The sequence below is a fragment of the Thunnus maccoyii genome, chromosome 12, assembly GCF_910596095.1.
Source record: "Thunnus maccoyii chromosome 12, fThuMac1.1, whole genome shotgun sequence".
Lineage (NCBI taxonomy): Eukaryota > Metazoa > Chordata > Actinopteri > Scombriformes > Scombridae > Thunnus > Thunnus maccoyii.
Genome location: NC_056544.1, coordinates 27598227 through 27611563, shown reverse-complemented (window position 1 = coordinate 27611563; position 13337 = coordinate 27598227). Strand labels below are relative to the sequence as shown.

At 39.5% G+C, this 13337-nt stretch overlaps 1 protein-coding gene and 11 non-coding genes across 16 annotated transcripts in view; all 12 read right to left on the bottom strand.

Moving 5' to 3' along the window:
• vipr2 (vasoactive intestinal peptide receptor 2) overlaps positions 1 to 13337 on the bottom strand; it is a 118468-nt gene that overhangs the window by 43154 nt on the left and 61977 nt on the right. The gene's annotated exons all lie outside the window — the stretch shown is intronic.
• On the bottom strand, positions 5596 to 5677 carry trnas-cga. Its single transcript has one exon. It is a non-coding gene; the product is annotated as a tRNA-Ser (tRNA).
• On the bottom strand, positions 6168 to 6249 carry trnas-uga. The gene has a single exon. It is a non-coding gene; the product is annotated as a tRNA-Ser (tRNA).
• trnas-cga lies at positions 6418 to 6499 on the bottom strand. The gene has a single exon. It is a non-coding gene; the product is annotated as a tRNA-Ser (tRNA).
• Positions 6942 to 7023, bottom strand: trnas-uga. Its single transcript has one exon. It is a non-coding gene; the product is annotated as a tRNA-Ser (tRNA).
• trnas-cga lies at positions 7191 to 7272 on the bottom strand. The gene has a single exon. It is a non-coding gene; the product is annotated as a tRNA-Ser (tRNA).
• Positions 7680 to 7761, bottom strand: trnas-uga. Its single transcript has one exon. It is a non-coding gene; the product is annotated as a tRNA-Ser (tRNA).
• trnas-uga lies at positions 7966 to 8047 on the bottom strand. The gene has a single exon. It is a non-coding gene; the product is annotated as a tRNA-Ser (tRNA).
• Positions 8522 to 8603, bottom strand: trnas-uga. The gene has a single exon. It is a non-coding gene; the product is annotated as a tRNA-Ser (tRNA).
• trnas-uga lies at positions 8754 to 8835 on the bottom strand. Its single transcript has one exon. It is a non-coding gene; the product is annotated as a tRNA-Ser (tRNA).
• trnas-cga lies at positions 8986 to 9067 on the bottom strand. The gene has a single exon. It is a non-coding gene; the product is annotated as a tRNA-Ser (tRNA).
• On the bottom strand, positions 9815 to 9896 carry trnas-uga. Its single transcript has one exon. It is a non-coding gene; the product is annotated as a tRNA-Ser (tRNA).

Here is a 13337-nt window from a genome sequence, read left to right as displayed (position 1 = left end):
TCTTTATCCACTGGACCTCGGTGAAAGTTGGAACCACGGTTTCCCACCACTCTGTTGCTCTATTGCGTTCCCAAACGGAAGGCTAAACAATGCAAAAATAAGCTGAAGTAGTCTAAAATAACGTTATTCACAATTGTGATTTACTTGATAGACTAAACTCTTATTATTCTTGTTCTTTGTGTGCAATGTCGCAAACCTTTTAGTTCCTTAAAAAGTAGTCCCTGGGACTAAATTTCCATGGAAACGCAGCTTTTGTTTTTGAGCTCCCTTAACAGAACAGAAATTCAATAAAATTTTCTGCAAAGTTTTTCCATGAAGCATTTGTTTTAAATGTAGATCTAATTTTCTTTATCTCATTTCTATAACATGAGAGGGCTCACATTTTTGAAAACAAAAATAGTCCAAATAGCCATCATGAACGTGTATCATCGGTGTATTCTGATGTGGTTCTGGATCCAGATTTAATAAATTCAAAATCTTGGTGGAGGTTTGCACTCGCTGGGTTTTTTCTACATTAAGTTGTTGTTACAAATTTTGTTGATTTTACAGTGTGGTTTCTCATATTTTTGCTTTCTAACATATTAAACACTTAAACATTTAGTGAACGTAGTCTGATTTGAAGTGACTCACAAACCTACATTATACACTATAATTTTCCTGGTCATTTAACATACTATATTATATATATTAATATTATTAAAAGGTACAGGTTTTAGTCATATTTCTTCCACTTTTTAATTATGTTATTACATGTTGGCACTTTGTAGTTAATGGTTTGAATATCAGAGGAGTTCTGTACAAACTGGTTTACATACAGTCATAGACTGTATTGGTTTTACATACATTACACCAAAGTTACAGCAGACTGTTGAAGCAGTTACAGATGAATACAGATGCCTCACAGGCTAATATTCAGTGCCAAAGTGTCTCTCCCTCCGCTCACTTGCGTTCAGTCTTCATAATTGCAGATACAAAACAACAGTGTTTGTGCTTTGGTCTGGAGAGACCCACAGTCTCTGTTCATTAAGAGTTTACTTAAAAGAAAAGAAAAGAAGAGAAAAACTATCCTATGGTGTGATGATCATTTGTCACGTGTGTATGTAAAGTAAATTTTTGACCAAGGATAATGGCTGTAGACACACAGGTACAGAAAAGTGCATTTAAATAAACAGTCCAAAACTGTTTTTCTATATGATGTGTTTCATGTACAGTATGACAGAATGAAAAATTTGGCTGCATATCTCAGTCATTGCTGATAAAGTAGCTAAACTTACTATATGTGCTTTATGCAAAATTTAGAACAGTGTGACTTAGTATCTGATGGTTATTTCCAACCCAATAAATACTTTTTTACAATAACTGCATCAGTCAAAAACAAATTTTCAAAACTCTTAAAGGTTACAGTGTGGATTTAGACTTCATTTCTAAACATGCAGTATGTATCTGTACAGTATATACAACACTGTCTTAAAATTATCTCCATAAAGTTTCCCAATTACGCTGCGCTGGCAAATGTAATCGCTGTGACATACTGTATGCCTTTGATTTCCCCCCCGTCGGTTCATTTAGCACTGAAGATGCATGATGACGGTCGCTACAACTGTCCACAGGATGAGTTACCTGTTATACCTGTGATTCCTCCATTTGGGGGAATATTGTTGCAAATTACCATCTTACTTCGCATGACCGCATGTTTTTTTAATTTAGCTGCATATTTACTAAGATTACAGTGTAAATGAGCCCAGCTGCAGTTCATATGATTTGCATAAAGTATGCAAACAAAACTGTTTCCTGCTGTTGAATTTGGGATATTGGTTGAAGCAGGAACACTTTTGGAGCCACAAGTGTGCATTCATCACACTATACGTCAGGACATATAGTGATTAAGTAGAATGTCATACGATCTGTTTACAAAAAACAATCTTTACAAGGGAGTTTTACCAAAAATGTCCCACTGACATACAATATAACTGGCAGCCTCAATCATATCACACTGGACTGGAGCTGCTGGGAGCTGTTAAAAGTCTGGAACAACAGGCAGGAGAGACCTGAGGGAAAAATAACAGACTGACTCTCTCTAGTCCCTTTTGTCTTGTGTTGTGTTACTGAGCAGAGAGCTCCGCTAAAGTCACTTTGTAATATGTCTTTTATTTATTTAATGTCTATCTCTCTCCCCTTCAGATTTTAAAATGCATGCTGTGTATATGGTGTATCCTTTGTAGTAGTTCAATAAAGGTTTTTTGTTTTTTTTTTAATCTTAATTGAAGTTCTCTCTCTGTTATAGTCTTTCTCTCTCTGATAAACTGCCACTATTTGTCTGATAAAAGCTGTCTCCTAGAAATTTTGTTCATAAACACGACAGCAAATAGATTTTGCTAGAACCGTAATGCTGGCTGAATTACCTTTTCTCTCAACATAATGAGAAAATGTTGTTAATAAACGTATTTGTCAAGTTGTGAATATCTGATCTTGTAGTACAATATTTGCTGTTAGAAACTACAACGTTATTAAACTTTTTATGGTTGTATTTAGGACACTGGCAGCACTTGGTTAAGGTTAGGGAAAGATTGTGGTCTTGGTTTTATACAGAAAACACATTATACATTATCATTATCATTCATTATACATGAAAAAACATTACCTGTGAACATAATCCAGCCAGTGATTACGTTTACAACATAATTGAGAAAACAATTTAGTTGTATATGAGCTTAATTTCTAGGAGACATGGTTGGATAAAACAGTGATGCAGATTTTATGCCTATTTTTCCAAGATGTTAAATGTCAAACTCAGTTTTCTCTGCACAGTGGTTAGTCTGTGATGATAAATCAGGTATAACAGTGGCTATTTCTATGAATTTACATTCCCCCTTCCCGTATTTTGTGCCTCTAAACAGGAAAATCTTAAAATACAGCAAATGTTGCATGAGCCCAAACAGTTTTCATCAGTGCCAATTTTTTTTCCGTTTTACTGCACATTTTACCTCAGTGTAGCCCTTCAGTAAATAAGGAGAAATGCAACTCTGCTGCCTAAAAAAAGAGCTCCAAATTCTTAGTAAATACCCCCCTTGGCATGTCTGTGAATATCTGTGAAATGAAACCAAAGCAAAATACATTTTTCCTTGATCTGGAACAACTGAAGCAAACTAGGAAAATCTCTTTTATAGTCGATTTTAAACAATCACATCAAACACAATGAAATAAGTCTCTTCATGAAAGACACGGAAGAAACAATTATCCTCTTTAAAACAATTACACTGCTCACGAAGCATTCTGAATTTGTTTTTTCTGAACATTCATATGAGGATTTAGACACTATTAGGAGACATAATACAAGGGAGGAGTGGCAGTGGATGAATACACTAACCCTCCAGGAACAATACAAACAAACTGTATCCCAAAATAGCTCCTCCAGCTGTTCAGCATGGGCTTTAATGGGTATGAAAGGGCTGATGGCAAACTGAACAGTCAACAAGGCTTTTTAGTAATAGATGAATGGAGACAGTGCGCTTGGTAAAATGTAGCCCTCCTCTCTAACATCCCTGCTAAAGACACACAGTCAGCCAACTACCGGGGCATCAGACTGTGGGAAAAAAAAAAACTGCTATAAAAAGAAACCTATTAGTGTCAAGTCGAATGAAAAAAAACAAAACAGCCAGAGGAGATGAGAAGCTAAACAAACCAGCTTGATTTATTCTTTTTTTTTTTGGCCTGTTTTCATTTTGCCTCCTATATTTGAAATGTATTCTTTAGTACAAAATTGGATGAGAACTACACACACTTTAAAACATCACACTGCAGGTGGTTTAGCTGACAGCTTCATTATCTAGAGTGCCTCGTAAAACTAAAGGATTGTTGTTTTGTCAGGATACATGACTGCTGACAGACGCACGGAGATCAAACCTGTGACTGTGAGCTGCAGAACAAATGATCATCAGCATCAGCTGTCATGTTTTACTCTATTAAACCTCTGTTCTGTTTCCTCCTGCTCTCTTTTCTGTTCCTTGTGTCAGACAATCAGCGTTGGAGTTACTTAAAAATAGTGATGTGTAATTGCTGATTACACATTAGTTATTGTAAAAGTAATTATATTACTTTACTCATTACTCAGCAGAAACAGTAATGCATTACATGCTCTGTCAAAGTTGCCTTTAAACCACTCACAATCCTCCACACTCATATGCTGCATCTTTTGTATTTAACACATGCAGAAATAGAAAATGAGATGTTTGTGGTTTAACAAACAGACCAGTGGTAAATGGTTATTGTGGGGCACTGGGGCACCGCCCACGTCCCAATTATGCAGAGAAGAAAGGCGATTAAAACATGTTAACATAAATTATAACATGGCAGGTATTGTTATCAAGTAAAATTAAATTTACCAAAATATTGTGATAATAGTCCGGCTCAGAGCCAGGGAGAGCAGCAGGTGAGCGAACTGTCAATCACAGCTGTCAATCAATACTCACACGGCAGACATCAAAGCTACTGTAAGTCTTCAAATCTAATTAACCATCATCTCCAAAATGACCACCAGCACACTTATTAGAGGCCCCGAATTTAACAATTGAGACCATAATGACTTGTTGAAAAAATCGATTGACTTGGTATTTTTAGAGAGAAGTTCATGCTTTTTGAAAGGGAGTCTATTGGAGCCAGGGATTTTTTGGAGCCAGCCATCTAGCGTCTGTTAGTGGTATTGCACTTTAAGGTACTTCCGCATTAGCATAAATTCAAGCCCTTGAAAAACAAGTTCACACAATGCTGATTAAACCTTTCAATGCCAGATAAATCTCTCTGTACTTCACAGGACACAGAGTTTTTAAATCTGGTGTCTGGTATGACATTCCTGCCCTGGCAGACCACAGTGATGCATTTTATGTCAAACGGCAATGGTTGGTTTCCCCTTAGATTTACTGGGGAAATTACGTCATGTTCGGCATCCCGACCCATCCAGACAGGTGCTCAGACCACAAGGCATGCTGGGTATGTATCCCATGGCTAGAAGCTGTTGTAATTTTCATTCTAGGACTGTAAATATGTCACTTTGGATACACACAGCACTGCAGAAGTCCTGACCTCAGCTGCACAATTCACACTCCCTCAACTCTGAACTAAACTAGCGTCACCAGCCAGCATCACTGGCTAACATTAGCAAGCTGTCTAAGAACACACAACATGTGAATAAGAAAACTTTGGAATTACTGTGAGTAGGATTTCTTCTCCTCGGGAGCAGTCTGTCAGTTAAACCCAGAGACCATACTGATATCAATCCTCCATTAATCCCAGTAAGACAGCGAACCCGCCAACCCCCAAATGTAAAAGTAACAGAGTGTGTGAAATCTGATAAATTGCCTCAAGTGAAGCCACTAAAGTCAATGTCGGTTCAAGCTAAAGATGAAAAAAATCTGGGGGTGCAGAGTTAGAAAGAAAAGAGGTTACCAGTAGGGGTGTGCAATACGTAAATACGTTACTCGGCAAAGCACAAATAGTGGGGTTTTTTTTACAAATATTTGTTTCATACAATGTTCAATGTCTGTAGGCATTTTCAGCACTATGAAGAGTACGCATTGTGTAAGACTGAACATGTGTCATCGCTGTGAGCAGGGTTTGAACCTGCGCGGGGAGCCCCCATTGGATTTCGAGTCCAACGCCTTAACCACTCGGCCATCACAGCTGCCTTACAAGTGATGCGTACTTTTTAAGACGAATTTGGTATGTTTGGCATGTTAAACATTGCACAGAAATACCATGATCAAGCATAGATTGCTAATACACCCTTCGTACCAAAGATCCTTGTGGGAATCTAGCGCAACATTGATGTGTCTGTAGGTCTTTTCAGCACTATCAATAAAACATATTATGGGAAATTTAAAGTATGCCTTCACTGTGAGCAGGGTTTGAACCTGCGTGGGGAGCCCCCATTGGATTTCAAGTCCAACGCCTTAACCACTCAGCTGTCTTATAACTGATGTATAGTTTTTTAAATGAAGTTGGTATGTTTGGCATCTTAAACGTTATACAGAAATACCAGGATCAAGCATAGATCACTATTTTACTCTTCATACTGAGGCTCCTTGTGGGAATCTAGCACAACATTAGTGCTTTCTTTAGCTATTTTCAGCACTATGAAGAGTATGAACTGTGGAGGATTGAACATGTGTCCTTGCTGTGAGCAGGGTCTGAACCTGCGTGGGGAGCCCCCATTGGATTTCAAGTCCAACGCCTTAACCACTCGGCCATCACAGCTGTCTTACAACTGATGTATACTTTTTTTTAAATGAATTTGGTATGTTTGGGGTCTTATACATTGCACAGATTGTAACTGTACCGAGGCTCCTTGTGGGAATCTAGCACAACATTAGTATTTTCAGCACTATGAAGAGTACGAATTGTGTAAGACTGAACATATGTCATCGCTGTGAGCAGGGTTCGAACCTGCGCGGGGAGCCCCCATTGGATTTCGAGTCCAACGCCTTAACCACTCGGCCATCACAGCTGTCTTACAACTGATGCATAGTCTTTTAGATGAAGTTGGTATGTTTGGGGTCTTAAAAGTCACACAGACTGTAATTGTACCGAGGCTCGTTGTGGGAATCTGGCACGATATTGATGGTGTCCATAGGTATTTTCAAGAGTATATATTGTGGAAGACTTAACATAACGTTAACACTGTAAGCATGGTTTGAACCTGCGCGGGGAGTCTCCATTGGATTTCAGGTACAACGTCTTAACCTCTCGGGCATCACAGCTGTCTTACAATTGATGCATGGTGTTTTGAATGATGTTGGTATGTTTGACATTTTAAACATTGCACAGAAATACCATGATCAAGCATAGATCACTATTATAGCCTTCATACTGAGGCTCCTTGTGGGAATCCTGCAGCTATTTTCAGCACTTTGAAGAGTACGAATTGTGGAAGACTGAGCATGTGTCCTCGCTGTGAGCAGGGTTTGAACCTGCGCGGGGAGCCCCCATTGGATTTCAAGTCCAACGCCTTAACCACTCGGCCATCACAGCTGTCTTACAACTGATGTATACTTTTTTTAAATGAATTTGGTATGTTTGGGGTCTTATACATTGCACAGATTGTAACTGTACCGAGGCTCCTTGTGGGAATCTAGCACAACATTAGTATTTTCAGCACTATGAAGAGTACGAATTGTGTAAGACTGAACATATGTCATCGCTGTGAGCAGGGTTCAAACCTGCGCGGGGAGCCCCCATTGGATTTCGAGTCCAACGCCTTAACCACTCGGCCATCACAGCTGTCTTACAACTGATGCATAGTCTTTTAGATGAAGTTGGTATGTTTGGGGTCTTAAAAGTCACACAGACTGTAATTGTACCGAGGCTCGTTGTGGGAATCTGGCACGATATTGATGGTGTCCATAGGTATTTTCAAGACTGTAAGCATGGTTTGAACCTGCGCGGGGAGTCTCCATTGGATTTCAGGTACAACGTCTTAACCTCTCGGGCATCACAGCTGTCTTACAATTGATGCATGGTGTTTTGAATGATGTTGGTATGTTTGACATTTTAAACATTGCACAGAAATACCATGATCAAGCATAGATCACTATTATAGCCTTCATACTGAGGCTCCTTGTGGGAATCCTGCAGCTATTTTCAGCACTTTGAAGAGTACGAATTGTGGAAGACTGAGCATGTGTCCTCCCTGTGAGCAGGGTTTGAACCTGCGCGGGGAGCCCCCATTGGATTTCAAGTCCAACGCCTTAACCACTCGGCCATCACAGCTGTCTTACAACTGATGTATACTTTTTTTTTTTAGTTTTTGAAATAAAATTGGTATGTTTAGGGTCTTAAATGTTGCACATAAATGGACAAGTTGCTAACATACCCTTGGTGCCTCGGCTTCTGGCACCTCATTTGTGTTTCCTGTAGCTGTTTTCAGCACTTTGAAGACTACAGGAAGATTGTGGAAGATTGAGCATGTGTCCTCGCTGTGAGCAGAGTTTGAACCTGCGCGGGGAGCCCCCATTGGATTTCAAGTCCAACGCCTTAACCACTCGGCCATCACAGCTGGTTTATAACTGATGTATAGTCTTTTAAATGAAGTTGGTATGTTTGGCATTTTGAACATTGCACAGAAATACCATGATCAAGCGTAGATCACTATTATAGCCTTCATACTGAGGCTCCTTGTGGGAATCTAGCAAAACATTAGTGTTTTCTGTAGCTATTTTCAGCACTATGAAGAGTATAAATTGTGGAAGATTGAGCATGTGTCCTGACTGTGAGCAGGGTTTGAACCTGCGTGGGGAGTCCCCATTGGATTTCAAGTCCAATGTCTTAACCTCTCACAGCGGTTTTACAAGTGATGCATAGTCTTTTAAATGAAGTTGTTTTGTTTGGCATCTTAAGTATTGCACCGAAATACCATGATCAAGCATAGATTGATACTATAACCTTAGTAATGAGGCTCACTGTGAGAACACTGACAGTGTCTGTAGGTATTTTCAGCAGTACATACTGTGGAAGACTTAAGGTACGCCATCGCTGTGAGCAGGGTTTGAACCTGCATGGGGAGAGCCCATTGGATTTCAAGTCCAACGCCTTAACCACTCGGCCATCACAGCTGTCTTCCATAGATTTTGAAATAAAGTTGGTATGTTAAGGGTCTTAAATGTTGCACATAAACAGACAGGTTGCTAATATACGCTTGGTACCTCAGCTACTGATGGGAAACTGTGAAGAGCACACATTGTGCAAGACTGAACATACGTCATCGCTGTGAGCAGGGTTTGAACCTGCGCGGGGAGACCCCATTGGATTTCAAGTCCAACGCCTTAACCACTCGGCCATCACAGCTGTCTTCCATAGATTTTGAAATAAAGTTGGTATGTTAAGGGTCTTAAATGTTGCACATAAACAGACAGGTTGCTAATATACGCTTGGTACCTCAGCTACTGGTGGGAAACTGTGAAGAGCACACATCGTGCAAGACTGAACATACGTCATCGCTGTGAGCAGGGTTTGAACCTGCACGGGGAGGCCCCATTGGATTTCGAGTCCAACGCCTTAACCACTCGGCCATCACAGCTGTCTTACAACTGATGCATAGTCTTTTAAAGGAAGTTGGTATGTTTGGCATTTTAAACATTGCACAGAAATACCATGATCATGCATAGACCACTATTACAGCCTTCATATTGAGGCTCCTTGTGGGAATCTAGCACAACATTAGTGTTTTCTGTCGCTATTTTCAGCACTATCAAGAGCACAAATTGTGAGAGATTGAACATGTGTTCTCACTGTGAGCAGGGTTTGAAACCCATTGGATTTCAAGTCCAACGCCTTAACCACTCGGCCATCACAGCTGTCTTACAACTGTTGCATACTTTTTTAAATCAATCTGGTATGTTTGGGGTTTTAAACGTTGCACAGATTGTAACTGTACCGAGGCTCGTTGTGGGAATCTGGCACGATATTGATGGTGTCCACAGGTATTTTCAGCACTATCAAGAGCACATATTGTGGAAGACTTAATATACGCCATTGATGTGAGCATGGTTTGAACCTGTGCAGGGAGTCTCCATTGGATTTCAAGTCCAATGCCTTAACCACTCTGTCCTCACAGCTGTCTCACAACTGATGCATAGTCTTTTAAATTAAGTTGTTTTGTTTGGCATCTTAAGGATTGCACAGAAATACCATGATCAAGCATAGATTGATACAATAAGCTTTGTACTGAAGCTCATTGTGAGAATCTGGCACAACATTGACAGTGTCAGTAGGTATTTTCAGCCATATCATGAGTACATGCTGTGGAAGACTTAATGTACGCCATCGCTGTGAGCAGGGTTTGAACCTGCGCGGGGAGCCCCCATTGGATTTCAAGTCCAACGCCTTAACCACTCGGCCATCACAGCTGTTTTAAAAGTGATGTATACTTTTTAAAATGCATTTGGTATGTTTGAGGGCTTAAATGTTGCACAGGAAAGCACAGATTGCTACTATACTCTTTGTTCCAAGGCTCGTTGTCAGAATCTGGCACAACATCGATGGTGTCTGTAGTAGGACTGTGCCTGAATACAAATATGTTATTTGGCAAAGCACAAATAGTGGGTTTTTTACAAATATTTGTTTCATACAAAGATTTTAAAATGTATTTGTTTTCGTGAAGAAAAAAAAAAGTAAATGCCAGCGCAGTTTTGTTACATCGCTATTGCTGAGGGGAGTCACATCCACCTGCTACATGACGCACATTTCCTTGTTTGGACATCACTCCCGGAGTTGCACATGCAAATAGAAATAATTTTGCTGCCTCAACAAATACAGATACAAATACATGGCTCTGCACATTCCTAGTTACCAGACTCCTCATCTCTGCTGGGGGCTAGCAGTTCCAGGATACATTAACTTCTACTAGCATAACACATCTCAATCTCTAACCAAACTATTGGTGATTGAGTTGCATTGTGGGTAATGTAGGTGCCTGGCTTTGACAAGGAATGTGTGGAATAAAAAGAAAATATTTCATTTCCTGCATTATGAGTCCAACAATATTGTAGGAGTGAAATGAAAAACTCTCTTAATGAAAAAAAAATGGTTTGATTGTCTGTGTTGACATCTAAATTTTCATAGAGAATGTTAGATGTGACAAAAAGCTTTTACAGACCCCCTTCTGTCATATTTTAAGACATAAAAAATGCTTTTATATGCTTTGAATAATAATTAGTGTCTGATATGGTTTTTCCACAAAGACGTTCAACTATCTCGTTAAAAATTCTTTAAATGACATCTCCTACTTCTCCCTCATAAAAATGTCAGAATCAATGAATATGCAAATATATTTAATTTCAAAGGTTGAACTGCTGGACTCACTGTTAAGTCTGTTCTCAGTGTTTATGCACTTGAGGCTTCAAGTTTCCTCTTCACACTTGTGTAAATTGTATTATGAACCACGATTGGCTCCAAACTAGTTATGATTTCACAAATCATCCTCCACTGGTCCTTTACTTGAGTTTCCATTTTTGGAGACTTTCCACTTGTCCTCCACTATATTTATTATCTGATAGCTGGAGTTACTGTAGATTCACATTTTTCTTTCAACATCAGGTTCAAGTTCATAAAATATGTAATGAGTGTTATTATTATTTATTTCCTGTCTCTCTTTCATTCACCTCTTCCTCCTGTCTTCCCTCTTTCTTCCCTACTCCCCTTTTCCTTTCTTTTCTTATTTCTTATCTTCTGTTCTTTCTTATCTTTTATATATTTTCCTTTCATTTATTAGTATTCCTTTATCCCTTTTCTTTCCTTCTCTCTACCTTTGTTAATTGCTACTTTGTTTTTCCTTCTTTCCAACAAGTCCTCCAGATTCGTTTGACCATGTGACTCTTCTAATATGCCACTTCTATCGGTAGTAATTGGCAGGACAACATCATTTGTTTGTGCCTTCCAAAACTGCTACAGTTCATTGTTAAAAAATAATGATGTCTGATGATGTGAAAACAACGTGGTGGCAAAGTCCACCCAACCCACCACCTCCAAACAATGAGGAAATTTGTCAGTTTATACAGATGTCATCTGAACTGCGCCACTGCTCCCGGTCATAATTTCTACAGTCGCTAGCATCTGTCACTCTATACATCATTTTGGGGCAACTGACATTACGACCTATTGTGTCGTTTTTCTTGAGAGGACAGTCTCATTCTTTCATTAATCTTAACTTACTTGTGTTTTCCCCCTTCTTTTAGTTTTTCTTTCCTTCTTTATTCCTTCCTTCCTTTTCATTTCTTCCTCCTGTATTAATAGTCTCTCTCTGGCTCTCAGGCCAACTTTCCTCTCTCCATGTTGCACCTGAACATCAGTAACATATGACAGGCTAAGGACATAGTATAATTTGGTACATCTGCTGTCTGGTTGAAGTCACTCTCACCTTTGACTTCCTTACAATTGGTTTCTTATCGTATGTCAAATGTAAGAATAAAAACGTATTCTTGTCTTGACCTCACTGTAAATGCCCTGAACTGTGAAGATGATATATTTAGATTCATCACTGAAAGTTTTTCTAGGAAACTAGATCGAGTGGAAAGGCAAGTGAAATTGCAGACATGAAAAGAGGGAAAGACCGTGGGAAAAACTGAAAGATGTGATAAGAGGAGACCAGAAGATGAGGAGAGTAAAAGAAAGTAGGAGACAACATGGTTTAAAAAAGTAATAGTGAAAGTGCAGAGCTAAAGAAAGAGGAAAACTGAGTGAGAGGAGGTAAAATAGAGGACATAGCAGAGGTGACAGGGAGGGCAAGAGAGGACAAAAGAGGAGGGGTAGGCATAGAGTGAGAGAACAGATGTCTGTGGGGTAAAAAAAAAAAGCAAGTCCACAGATCTGAACTCATTGGTGCATGAAGAAAATGCTAAGTGATCTTTCCTTTCTCTGTGCGCTTTCACGGAAACACTCAGAAACATGTCAGAGGCAGGACTGCCACCGCTTTAAGCAACGACACACCAAATGCACAACAGAAAACATCTGGGGGGAAATCCTCTTTCTGCGCTTTATGGTATCTTTATTCTGTGTTAACTAAAGCGAAGGCTGACTGAGCACAGTGCCGCTTTTCAGCATCATTCAACTTTGATTTCATGCAGTTAGTTAAACAAACCAACTACTCTTCTGTGCACTGTATCCCATTAACCTTCTCCAACCCCAGGACCTTTTCTTGGATGAATCAAATGTTTGAATGCATGATCTGCACTTTGTTCAACTCCATTTTCAGTTCCATTCAATGTTCTTGTCATGGTCTCCGGGTTACAGCTCTTTATGTAACTGGACCACCCACCTTTGTTGGCACCCCAGTCTTCCACATTAACTCGTGTTATGGCTATGAAGTTGACTTAAGTCTTTCCGTGTGTGTAAACTATGGTTAACTCATTTGAGACACTAGTTTACCAGTAGGTTTACTTTGTTATTTTCATACATCCATTATTTCAGTACCACATGTAGTTGATCACTAGGTGTTATGTTGTGGCTGCCAGAGTGTGTTTTATTTCGACAGGTAAGGTAGTGCAGCCAGGTAGGCTTTATGTGTTTCTTTCAGCTGTAGTGAGTCATTAATTTTGTAATGCTGTTTCCCCATGCTGTATTTCTGTAACTTTGATATCTGGTCTATTCTGTACACACAACATCTAGTGCATCCGTTGCTCTTCCTGAGGTTTCTTCCATGTACCATCACTGGGAGCAGGGTTTGACCTGCATGGGAAGCCACGTACATACTTTTTTAAATGAATTTGGTATGTTTGGGGTCTTAAACATTGCACAGAAATGCCATGATCAAGCACAGATCGCTAATACACCCTTCATACCGAGGATCCTTG